At 35.6% G+C, this 13,319-nt stretch overlaps 1 protein-coding gene across 3 annotated transcripts in view; it reads right to left on the reverse strand.

Moving 5' to 3' along the window:
* Window positions 1-13,319, reverse strand: part of LOC140169738 (uncharacterized) — a 61,201-nt gene that overhangs the window by 9,979 nt on the left and 37,903 nt on the right. Inside the window, exon 1 of one of the 3 annotated variants that reach the window (XM_072193031.1) lies at window positions 1,261-1,343. The exons of 1 other annotated variant lie outside the window; for it this stretch is intronic. The gene's annotated coding sequence lies outside the window, so the exon portion shown is untranslated. Of the gene's footprint in view, window positions 1-946; window positions 979-1,260; window positions 1,344-13,319 lie in introns of those variants that run through there. One more of the 3 variants, XM_072193033.1, reaches the window with a different exon arrangement.

Raw genomic sequence — 13,319 nt, forward strand, 5'->3', positions numbered from 1 at the left:
TTTATGAAAAATATAATACATACCACACACAAAACTATATAAAAGAAGAAAAAAAAGTTGCAAAAACAAAAAAAGCAAGAAAGAGAAAAAAAAAATCCAAACCAATCCAATGCTAGTTCCAGGATCCAGTCCCTATCTCCAATGGCACCGAACCTGACGATAATGGGATCCGGGCCTTTTCTTTGACCACCATAATTTCGCCGGGGCAAGCGATGGGCATTGACAATAAAGATACTATATACATCTGCCTGTGGTACATTAAAGTCTGTGATCAGGAAATCTCTCACCACTTCATAAATAGTTTTATCCTTATTTTCTTCCGCTCCATAAAACAGAAGGTTAGTTTTCCTGTCGTGGATTTCGTTGAGTAAGAGTTTTTCTCAATGTCCTGCTTTAGTTCTGTAAGCTTTTTTGTCTATATTTGGAACTGTTTCATGTGCTAGCTCATTTGTTTGTTCTGAGTCCCTTGTAACCTTTTCTTCTAGGTTCCGTATCGTTTCTTCATTCGTTGAAACAGATTCATTTAGTTTGTTTACTTGTGTCTGTAGTTTATCCATTCGCTTATTCAGCGTGCTCTCTAAGCGTAACATAATAGTCTTTAGTTCGGCGTTATACCGTGTCCATCCTTTGTATTGCCCGTCATGTTGTTACTCACGTACTGTGTACTACCTGGTTCCTGTCTTCGCTGGTTTTGTATCTCAGTTGAGTCAAATTTTGATGTCCTGTGTTTCAACTGATGCGGCTTTCCACTTCGAAGATTATATGTAGAATTTAGAATGTTTTTGTTCCCCTGCATACTATTTTTTTGAATTTATGTAGGCTCGGTGGCCGAGAAAAAATTACACACGTCCGGCCATGATGGAATCCGGGTTGCCAGTCGAAATTTGAATTCTTAGATTATAATATTTCTTTCAATAAAGTTGCTTCATTTGCAATAGATAATTACCTCAATCACTTGATATACTTCAACTGTCAAGTTTCGCGTGAAAAAGATCAAGATGGTGAAAGCTAAATGTGATTAAATTTTATGTTGAATTTGAGTAACATAACTTCTTCCTGCATCATTTTGCTACAATGCATCTCTTCAAGAAGATAATTAACTCCCTTTGAAAGGCTAAAGAATGGATGCATGCCAAATATGAGTAGCTTTAAAGACTAATAGAAGTAGTAGCAGTTATTGATGGCCATTACTTATAACGTATGTAGGTAAGGATAAAACAAGTTTTCAGCACTCATCGAGGGTTTTTTTTCAGACCTTACTGACGATTAACTCTGTTCACAGCTGATGATGGCACTGTAAACGTGGCGTGTTATAAATCATATATAAAGCTTATATAAAAAAATTCTCAAAGATGTACGACTTTGTTCTTTTGAATCACTAAGAATTACAGCGCCATCATCAGCTCGGAACAGAACCTATCTCAACCTATTGAGAACGGGGCATGGTCACTTTTTGGAACAAAAACTTGGTGAGTGGTGAAGACTTGTTTTAGCATTATCTACCCATGTTTTCTACCGGCGCGTACGAACGATTTACTGGAATAACAACTCTATCACTTACCAATTTTTTGCAGAATATGTCGTAATAGAGAAATGATCGTGAATATAAATGATTCTTTTAAAGTTACATAAAATATTCTTGAATATTCTAAATCCTCCAATAAACAGTACAGTATCACGTCTCATCCGGGACATATGATCAGACCGAATGGGCTGGGCTGCCGTTGTCACGTCTTCCGATATGTCACTCCAATGATCCCACGGGCCAACAGTTCAGCGCCAGTCAAATTAAAATATTTGATTCACTTTACATAATCAATAAGCATTGAACTCCGTGATTGAATAATTTACATTAATCTACATTAATTAAAACGTCATGCCATCTGCTGGAGGGACAGATTTATATTTTCATAATACATTAATAACACGACTAGTCACTTACGACGCTCTTGCTTATACTATTGCTAACAAAAACAGTACGACGTAATAACAGCAACAGCAACAATAACAATAATAACAATAAATAATTACAAAACAACACCATCAATAATAATAACTGCGCATGTGACAGGCTTATCACCGTTATATTCCTGCACAGGAGGACTAGAAATAATAAGAATAATAATAGTCCTAATCCTAACCCTAAACCATAACCCTAAACCTAAACCCTAACCTTAAACCCTAACCTTAAACCCTAACCCTAACCCTAAACCCTTACCTTAACTCTAACCTTAACCCAAGCTGCAAACCCTTACCCTAAACCCCTAACCCCTAACCCCTAACCCCTAATCCTTACCCTAAACCCTAACCCCTAACTCTAACCCCTAACCCTAGCCCTAAACCCTAACCCTAAACCCTAACCTTAACTCTGAACCCTAACCCTACCTTTTTATACTTTTACCCCATAATTTCCCTCATTCTTCAAGCCCTGCCCTCTATCGGGGCTAATTTATAGTTTAAGCTTGTTGGATATCCATATTTCATGGTTAGTGCTTTTTTGTAGCCCTGCAAGTGCAAACTATAGGGTCCACAACTAATAATTTCCCCCTAAATACTTGTTTTTATATAAATCGAAAAACATTTGACGAAATGCAAAAGTTTAAAAAGATATAAGTAGGCTTATTTGTTTTACACATTTAACCATTGTGGCTGAACGCAACGCTATAAATTGGTCCACAGGAGTAAAACAAATAGGGCTATACATATCTTTTTACATTTATATATTTCGTAAAATATTTTTCGACTTATTTTAAAAAGTATTAGGGGGAACTTAAAAGTTATGAACTAATTATGTATGTATATCCAATCTGGGGAAAAAAGGCCATGAATTACGGTACCATTTTGCTCAAAAATACACAGCTTATTAAGCCAATGTGAACATGGGGTTGTCGATTTAAATATTTTCCTAGCATATTGAGCTAACACCTCAGCTACTTGGGTTTTCACAATAAGATATTAATGGAAAGAGATGATCAAATGTTCGTCAGCTAATGTTTTTTACAGAACGTTTTATTGTGCATCACCTCTTCCACAAGTCAGTCTCTTACACAAGACATACCAACATACGCTTGATAGCATATTGAGTATCCTTGGCAAAAATAGTTTATGATGCCTGTTACACATTTGAACTTCGCACTGTACATGATTCTGAAGAGCTACTTTTATGCACTCGCGATAGGGGACATTAATTCATACTTCGGGTTTTATCGAAATGACTATAAAAGGTTTATAGCATTGACCAATGGCTCTGATGAATAAAAGTTGATAGCTCTAAGACATCAATGATTCTTCTAGGATTTGGATTTAGTAACTTCTCCCTGGGCGGAATCCAGCCCAGTTCTTCCTAATGATCTATTTGGTATCTACACTCTTATCCTCGCGATATAAAAATCTTAACGAATCTTAAACAGGCGTTGGTTACGTGGCTCTCTCTTCTAATAATTGGTTAAAGGCCTTAAACAATGCCACTGTTTAAAACCTTTTAACCAATAAAATGCTCTAATGCTTTAAACAACTGCCTGTTTAAGACTTTAAACCACTAGCTGTTTAAAAGGTTTAAACGTTTATTGTTTAAAATGTGCTCGACCTTAACAATAATTGCTTAAAAATATGAGTGGGTCAATAGGCTTGGGGCTTTCTTTCTTCCGTTCTTTTTGTTTTGTTTTATCATGCTGAAACAGAATTCATGATAGATTTCAAGTCGTCAGAGCTTGGTCAACTGTGAGATTCGTTCAACAAATATAAATTCATGGATAAGCGTACAGGATTTTTTTTTTATCAGTTCAACCCGATATACATTAAAATTAAATAAAAATTAAAATCTACTTAAATGTTCAATGTATGCCTTTCTCTATCGCATACATTACGATACATTGCCAAAGTACAGTGCTTCGTCGGGTCACGGCTTCAACGGGGGTTTTAAGCCTAAATTCCAAAACTCGGTACAGCCCAAGTTAGTGTTTTCAATGCATCACTTCTACATTGTACATAGATATACCATTGTATACTGAACATCGCTATCTTGACATGTGCACACATTATGCACACATTGATACACGTATTGTAGTACAGTACTGCCAGTGCGTACGGTACGTATTATACGGGCGCTAAAATGTCAATTCCAATGTTGCCAAAATCTCGCTAATGAACCCATAAATATCTATCTTTAATGTCCCAGAGAAGCCCATGCATATCCTATTAAACGAATCTCAACTTTGGTTCAAGCTTGAATGACTCAAAACCTACCTTTTTGAATGGAGTTTCAGGAAGTTTTTAGCAACACGATCCACACACATGTGTGTGCCTTTATGTCATTTTAAACAATAATTGGTTAAATTACGCGACACGCGATGCTTTAACTTGCAAAAAGTTAACGGATCTTAATCTTTTCTGTTTAACCCTTGTTTTAACCTGTTAAATAAAATTGTTTAAAAGAAAATGTGTGGATTTAAACAGATATTGCTTAAAATCGTAAACTTTTTTTCATAAACAGCGCTATCTTAACTTCTGGGACAAGAGTGTAATTGTCATCAATATCTTGTTGTATCGTGTGATCCCTCTTTAGTTAGTCATGAAGCCGAAGTCTCCTTTCTTTGGTAAAGACATAGGCGATCCATGTACTGCTCTGGATGAGTAATTGTGTAAGTATTCTAAATTTGGGAATACGAATGGTTCCAAAACTCATATTCAAACCGAGTTTGAAAAAATGCTGATTTGTAATAAGGTTGTGTTGTTGTGTTTTGCACTAATTTCGAATCTACTGTGTGAAAATTGTTCCTAAGAGTTCAAAGCACCTTATTTACTTTACAAATTTTAGCTTTTAAATGGGGAAAAACTCGATTCAAAAGTTTTATAGGATAACGTGTATCACAATGTAATACACTTTATCGTAAATAGTGTATCACATTTATTTCGTAAAAAGTGCATCACATAGTAGCGTATCGTGGAATGATGCCCCATTAAGTGATGCGGTTTTTTTTCCTATTTACGAAAAGGTGCATTACACAGTGGCGTATTGTGTGATACGCCACTGTGTGATACACTTTTTCTAAATTATTTTTCATCTCTTACCATACGCCAAATTTAATTATTTTTAAAATTAAAATGACTAATTAATTACTTAATTTTCAGCTTTGGGACATGGTTCTTCTTATTACTTAGAAAGAGAGAGCAAACATTAAACAATGTAGTTCAAGACCGAATCGTGCCTCCAAGTACTAAAAGTATACCTCCCTTGTTTTAGGGCCTCAGTACAATTGGTGAGGATATGGTGTAAAGTCTCTTCTTTTTTTTGCAGAACGGGCACCGAACATTACTCAGCCCACCCGAAGTTTCAGATTGGAAAGGTTATGCAAGAAGTCGATGGAGGAGCGGACAGCAAAGGACAGGACCCCCTTGGGAAGATCATAAATTATAGAACGCCAGTGTAGATCAGATTGTTCAGCACATATAACCTTAAGCATTTTCCCTTGTTGTAATAAGGGACGGATATAGTCTTTCCAATAGTCTGTGCGATTGTATTTGAGAATGGTTTGAATGGTCTTATAGACCATTCTACTGTCTTTTAAACATATGTACCCAAAATTGCAAATATGACCCAAAATCACGACACGTCACTATGTGATGAACCCGACGAAATATTCAAAGTTATAATTAATTGATGGAGCTCAGTACCCCCTCTGGAGGCCATTGGTTATATTTAACTGATTTGCATTAAATGTTACTTATTTAATGCTTATTTAAAACATGACTAAGGTGAGTTCTTGAAGCTCTGCACGGACACGTGTGAGAAGACTCATAAACCTGTTAAAATAAGAGTAAAATATACAATGTTCATTAAGGATACGATTGGGCATTTAAAACGTTATCGTGAACGTTATTTAAATTTGATTGGGGTAAGGAGACGAACAAGTATTACACGGGCTCGACCGACTCTGACTTTGCGTATTGGATATCTTGTTTAGCTACAAGAAATTAAAAACATACATTTTTAACGAAAGTAGATTCATTTGACTACAGTTTTTGTCTGTCGGCCCGTAATTTTTTTTCGATTCCTATCGAAAATAAGTATATAGTCTTCATTCATATATCAAAATCTTAGTTTTTATGAAGTAAATTGGAGGACGTTCAGCCAAACACCGTTAGGTAGAAAGTTCGTAGTTTTATATTTACAATAAAAACAATTCTCGGTTAGAGATTGAGACGAGCATAAAATAAGTCAATAAATTGATTTGTTAATTCAAAGCATAGAAGAATATTCAATCAATCACACACCACCTAAATTTGAGGTCAAATCAAGTCATTTTACCTAGTTTAGCTCAAGTAAAGTCGCTCTGGTCATTGCACAAGTTCAACGGATTCTAGTCACCGAATATCACTCAAGTCAATTGTCTCTCAAGTCACAAGACATGACTTGTTATTATACCAATGATGTTGAATCAAAGAGTAACGATTCAGCAATGATGTATGTCATATCATGGATTATATCGCCATGCACCAGACAAACTTCGATTCAAAGTGCGTGGTTGTTTGTGTTCTGTGTATATATTAATAACGCGTTCTGCCAAAAACGCGCGCCAAACCTTTGTAGACGCTCAAGCTAATACTTATGTAAACTTTTCTTCGATTTCATGCCCTTTCCGATGAATGCAGGGGGTATCACCCTATATATTAAAGCCTTAATAACAATTTCGGTCAAATTTTAGTCAAACTTTTAAAAAGATATCGTACCTTATGGCTTTAAGTAACATGAGTGGCATTATCAAATCTTTTGGTATAATATTTTTTGCTTAAATCCCGTTATTATACCTACTTACCTTACTGATGAAATCTTATTGTCTTGCTTATCATAGTTGGTAAAGATACCGTTTACCCAAATAATTCCATAATCCTCATTGTATGTAACGGGAGACATATCAACATGGTCGATATCGGGATTTGCAGTGAAGAAGTCACTCAATTGTTTTGCTCTATCTGAGAATGAGAGAACATTTTATACATTGCATTAAATCGTCGGCCGTATCACAAAGTGACGTATTCGACATTTTGAACATTTTTGAGAAAATTGGAACATTAGTTCTACTAATCTAATTTGTTATGTTCTACTCTATAGGTGACCCCGGAGGTGACGTCACAAGCCGTTGACCTCCGTTGAAAACAAATCCGATTCAGAAGTCAAATTTGTAGTTTTCTGTGGTTTGTCCCTTTTCAAATCGGCCAAAATACTACCATTTCTATAACTTCTCGACATGGGGCCTCCAGCCAACAACAAAACTAAAGACTCTCCTCTACATGTTCATGTGTACAGCTTCACATAAAATGCAATAACGACGTATTTGCCGATCATCTATACTGCGCAAGCCCAGTATGTCGTATATGAAATTGGAAGAATTCACATAGTGATGAATTCGCGCGACTTTGTCATTTTGCGCAACTCTTTCACGTAGTGACATATTTGCACGATGTATGTGTCTTTTGAACGGCGAAATTGTCATTAATCCTTTTCACATAGTGACGTATTTTATTTAATGTTGATTGTTTTGCGTAATTAGTTATGCTCTGATAAGTGCAAAACAGTCTCTAACACACCACTGACTGTGACGCTGACGGCTGTATGCGTTGCCAACAAGCTAGTTAAGTTCATAGCTCATGACTGGTAATAGACACGACAAATCCGGTGTTTTTATTCTTAGATTCGGTAATAAATCTTGAGAGATAACATTAGGGCAAACGGGGCCTTGCTATTGTAAATATTATGTGCCGAAATAAATTGACAGTTGTTAAGTAACATAAAATGACAGATATTGGACATTGTGCCGATATTACGCATATCCTAATTTAGCAGTCAATGATACACTATCGTATGTGGCACATACGATAGTTTTGCACTCTACACTAATTTCTATTTGAGTGCAACACTATGGTATGTGGCACAAACGATAGTGTTGCACTCTACACTAATTTCTATTTGAGTGCAACACTATCGTATTGTGGAATATATCACAGAGATGTATTCCACAAGTTAATGAAGAATGCGGCTGGAAATTTGATAAATTATGGGTTTGTTAATTGCAAATGAGAAACATATAAAAATGACTTAGGCAGTTTTGTTATGAGGGTGACGATATAATTATTACGAATTCACACTTCGACGCATTCCGACCTTTTTGGTCTTGCATAAAAGGGTTACATCGTGCCTCGGACGATACTTTCTTTTATACATTGTCCAACAAATGTACCTCTGAATCTACTCATTGGCTATTATCATAGTAAGTTATAACAAAGTTATTCTTCTTTAATACAGTAGTAGAGACAATGCCTCCTTTCCCATATATTAGGTTAAATAGTTGGAAAGTTGCTAGTTAGTTAATTGGTTAACACGTTAGTTTGGCAGACAGCTTCGGAATGAATTATATAAATACTTCCGCTTTTCAACTTTTCTTCAGCTCTGATGAGATCAGAGACCCATCTGACTAAAGCTCGATCACTCACACCGAGATCGGCAGCATTGGCAGTTTGGCACTGTGATAAGCGACGAGTACTAGAAGAAATACATCTACTATATCTGATACTTATTGAGTTGAGGTTGCACTTTATAATTATATAACGTAACATGACACCGTAGGGTGAGGACGTGCTTGGGTGAGCTCTCGCCTCGCGTGTTAACCAATGCATGCATCTCAATGGGGCCAAGGCGGAACACGAACAAAAAGCCTACCGGGCCAGCAGCGGCTCAGGCGGGCTCTTCAAATTCCCGTTCTAATGCGAGTTCTAGTGAGTCGGACGATGACAGTAACTTTGAACTTTTCGTGAGGAAAACACTTAAAGAAATTATAAAGGGACAAGCCAAATTGGAGGAGAACCTTGAAAAATCTATTAACTTCAACAGTGAGCGCATTTCTGTTTTGGAAATATCTTCTGAAACGCAAACAAAACAGCTGAAAGAACTTGAAGATGAAGTCGAGAATCTGAAAGGACAACTAAGAAGACAGGCTGAGGATATTAACAAAAAATGAGCGCTTCGCACGGAGAAACAACTTCCGAATTATTGGTGTCCCCAAAACACAAGATGAAAAATGCGTGGACATCACTAGCAAGATTTTGATGGAACATTTCGAATGGAAAGAACCACCAAATATTGAACGGGCTCACAGAGATGGACCAAGTAGAGATGGTCGTGCACCGCACATTTTAGTTAAGATGTTATCTTTTCAAGATAAAGTATACATAATGGCCAATGCAAGAGAGAAGCTAAAGGAGGAAACTTTTTATGTACTGGATGATCTCACATTGGCAGACTTGAAGGAGAAGAAGAAATGGAAGGAACAAGTCCAGACTATGTATAAGAATGGAATAAAGCTGAAGTTTACTGGTGGTAAATGGAGAAGTAAAGACGGAGCTTTGATTAAATTCCAGGACTAGATGGTTAACTTTCAAAATGGCGTCGTATAATACGTGGATTTTATGCCGTGGAAAATATTTGAACTACCTGTCGAATGGAATTCTTTATTCATGGTTTTACAGTGAACGGTCAAGACATGAACCTTTATGCCCTGGATTGATATGGATTTAATTTAAATTTCTACCGGAAATGTGTTTTTGAGCGGACTTTTGCGTACCTAAAATCGGCATGGTAAGAAATCTGTCTTTTTTTGATGTTATGAATTTCAACCGCGAGCCGCGATTGACTCATTATTTACAACTTTTTGGCAAGTCATATTAAACTATTTAATCTCATTTAATGGCAGTTTAATGTCGGCAAGAAATATTCTTTGTTTTTGAAGATATCTATTGACGTATCGTGGTCCGAAGATCATCAAGATATTCATTGTAGTTTTCCGGGAAACTTTTTTGAACTATAGACGAGTCAACTAGAGTGGTCTCCAAAAAAAATTGAACTCTTGTGTGTTTTACTATCGTTGGAAATAACTCTCCTTCAATGCTTATGGTCATTTGGAAGTGTGTTTTTCGCTTGTCATAATATCATGTTGTAATATTAATTATTTTGCTGGTCTGTGTCTTTGTAGCTTTTGTTTACTGTATTTGAGTGATGAAATTATATTATTTTATAATATTTTATGTTATGTGCCAAACTTTTTTTTTGAATGCATTTCAAGATACCATCTTAAGATTATGTACCCTGAGAAATATTGTTTGTTGCTTGAATCTGAATGCCTGTGTTATGTTGGATAGTAATTTTGCCTTTCAAAATCTTTGGCTCGCTTTTCCAATTCAGAATTGTCCACGTGTATATCTCCATTATTTGCATACTTATTGGGAAACAGGTGCATGCATCAATTGTAGCCCGTGCCAACCACATGATAATTGCTTTGAGTATAAGATTGACGCGTGTAAAAATGTCTTTGTGGTCACTACTTCAGGTATTTTCACTTTGCATATGAATGACAATATCCTTGGTAGCCCAACCCACATGTGGGTTAATAAGTCGTGCGTGTTTTGTAGGTGTGTGGTTGACACGAACAATTGGGTCATTCACCTAAGTGTACATCATTTTATTATGAGATATTCATGGTTTAGGCTAACACAAACAGGTGATACTAACTTTCTTACGGGTGCTAAAAATAATTCTAGTGGTATAATCTCAATGGGTATTTCTTATCCGAATACAAATGTGGCATATTCTAATTGTCATTCATCTTGTATTTATCATGAGCTCAAAATGCATATGTTTTTATTTTGTAATTTTGTTACGTGTATGTGTCATGAAAAAACGTTAAATACCCGCTTTTTAGGGGAATGCCAGACTTTAAGAACCTGTTTGGCTACAGTTGATTTTACTTTTGGCTTTAAAGTCAATCAGATGTACTATAAAAATGATCTTGTGTTATACTATGTTAAATACTTCGCCACAAAACTAATAATATTATTATGAAATGTTACAACTGGTTAATTAGCAATGATCCGCAAGATCATGCTATTTGTATCAAATATTTGCATGTTTATAGAGATGAGTTGATAGCGCACCCTTGGTGCCTAGGGGCTGTGTATTGTGTTCCAAGTATCTACATTTGCATAATCCTTGTAGAGTTGATGTCATTTATATTGTCATATAAAATGCACCGGTTTGTTTATGTATCTTCAGATAATGCATACTTCGTGGAATTTTAGTCTTGGCTTCAGAGAACATGTATGTCTTAATTATTTGCATTTGAATGGATAAGTCGGGCGTTAGCATTTATTCAATGAACGCACGTGGCTTGGGGGATCAAAATAAGCGCAACCAGGTGTTTGCCTGGCTAAGAAACAGGGATGCTGATATTTTTCTTATTCAGGAAACTCATTCAACATCAGACATTGAACAAAAATGGATTGATGATTGGGGTAACAATAATATTTATTTTTCGCATGGGACATCCAACAGTAGAGGTGTTTGCATTTTATTTAAAAATTCGTGCAATTTCCAAATTAATAAAAATTTTAATGACGATGAGGGCCGTGTCATTATTTTGGATCTTATTTTAAATGATAATAAAGTTACTCTTATTAATGTCTATGGGCCAAATAAGGATGACCCAAGTTTTTTGAGAATATTCATAGAAAATTGTCTGATTTTGACTGTGAATAAATTATCTGGGGAGGAGACTTCAATTGTGTCCTTGATGTTGTGTGGGATAAAAGAGGTGGTCGTGCTCATACCCATTTCAATTCTCAAAACAGAATTCAGGATGTTATGAAAGATTACGATCTAATTGATATCTGGAGAAAGAGGAATCCTAATGTTTTCAGATATACTTGGCAATCCAACTCAAAGCCTCCTGTTCAATGTCGTTTGGACTTTTTTCTTGTTTCCCAAAAAGTGTGTGAGGGACTGGTCACTGTAAATGAATGTAAGGAAGCTTTAGTGTTAATGCCTAATAATAAGACTCCTGGCACAGACGGTTTCCCTACTGAATTTTATAAGTTTTTTTTTTAACGATATTGTTCACTTTCTTATCAACAGTTATAATTATTCTTTTGACAATGGAAGCCTTTCAATTGATCAACGTAGGGGAATAATTAACCTGATCCCGAAAAAAAGATAAAGATCCGATCTACCTGAAAAATTGGAGGCCTATTTCATTACTCAATACTGATTATAAAATTGTTACAAAATGTATTGCCCTCCGTTTAAAAAAGGTTTTGCCTAATATTATTCATAATGACCAGACAGGTTTCCTGAAAGGACGTTACATTGGTGAAAACATCAGGCTTGCCCTTGATGTTATTAATTATGTTAATGAAAATAATCTTGTTGGTATTATGTTTTTAATTGATTTTGAAAAGGCATTCGACAAACTTGAATGGTCCTTTGTGTTTAAGGCATTAAAATTGTTTAATTTTGGTGATGATTTGATTAATTGGGTGAAAGTTTTTATACAGATATTACCTCGTGTGTTATGAACAATGGACATGCTTCTGATTTTTTAAATTGTTTTGTGGACTTCGTCAAGGTTGTCCACTTAGTCCGCTGCTTTATATAATTAGTAGTGAGATTTTGAATTGGGCCATCAGAAATGATAATAGTGTTAAAGGTATCATGGTTGAGAATACTGAAATTATTATTAGTGCTTATGCGGATGATACCACTATTTACTTAAAGGATGTTGGCTCCCTTCACAGAGTTGTTCACATTCTTGAGACTTTCCAAATTTACTCTGGCTTGAAAATTAACTTGGATAAATCTGAGTTACTCCCTTTAGGTTTGTTTAAGGATAATCCTCCTGATTTAAACAATGATGATTTACATTTTACTGCCAATCCTGTTCGTCTTTTGGGTGTAGTTTTTAGTTCTGATCTGAGCAATATTTTTGAATTAAATTTCGTTCCAAAACTTAAAAAACTCAAGGAAATCTTGCGTATTTGGTCGATGAGAGATTTAAGTCCAATTGGTAAAATTACAATTGTTAAATCCTTGGGTCTTTCTCAATTAATTTTTCTGTTTTCTGTTTTACCTAAACCACCTGATAATTTTTTGAAGGAGGTTGACTCGATAATATTTAAATTTATTTGGTCAGGAAAACCAGATAAGCTCAGCAGAAAGTCCATCATTGGTGACTATGAGAAAGGGGGCCTCAAGATGGTTCACATTCCATCAGTTATTAATGGGCTTAAAGTGGCTTGGGTTAAACGTCTCTTGGATGTGAACAACAATGGTAAATGGAAATGTTTTTATATGTTTTATATGAAACCGATTGGTGGTAATCTTTTTTGGCAATGTAACACTAAACCAGAGGAGAAATGTATTAAGCTTATTAAGAATGTGTTTATTGGTGAAATTCTCAACGCTTGGTGTACAATTACTTATGATTCTCCTTCAAGTC

Source organism: Amphiura filiformis, chromosome 14 (assembly GCF_039555335.1).
Source record: "Amphiura filiformis chromosome 14, Afil_fr2py, whole genome shotgun sequence".
Lineage (NCBI taxonomy): Eukaryota > Metazoa > Echinodermata > Ophiuroidea > Amphilepidida > Amphiuridae > Amphiura > Amphiura filiformis.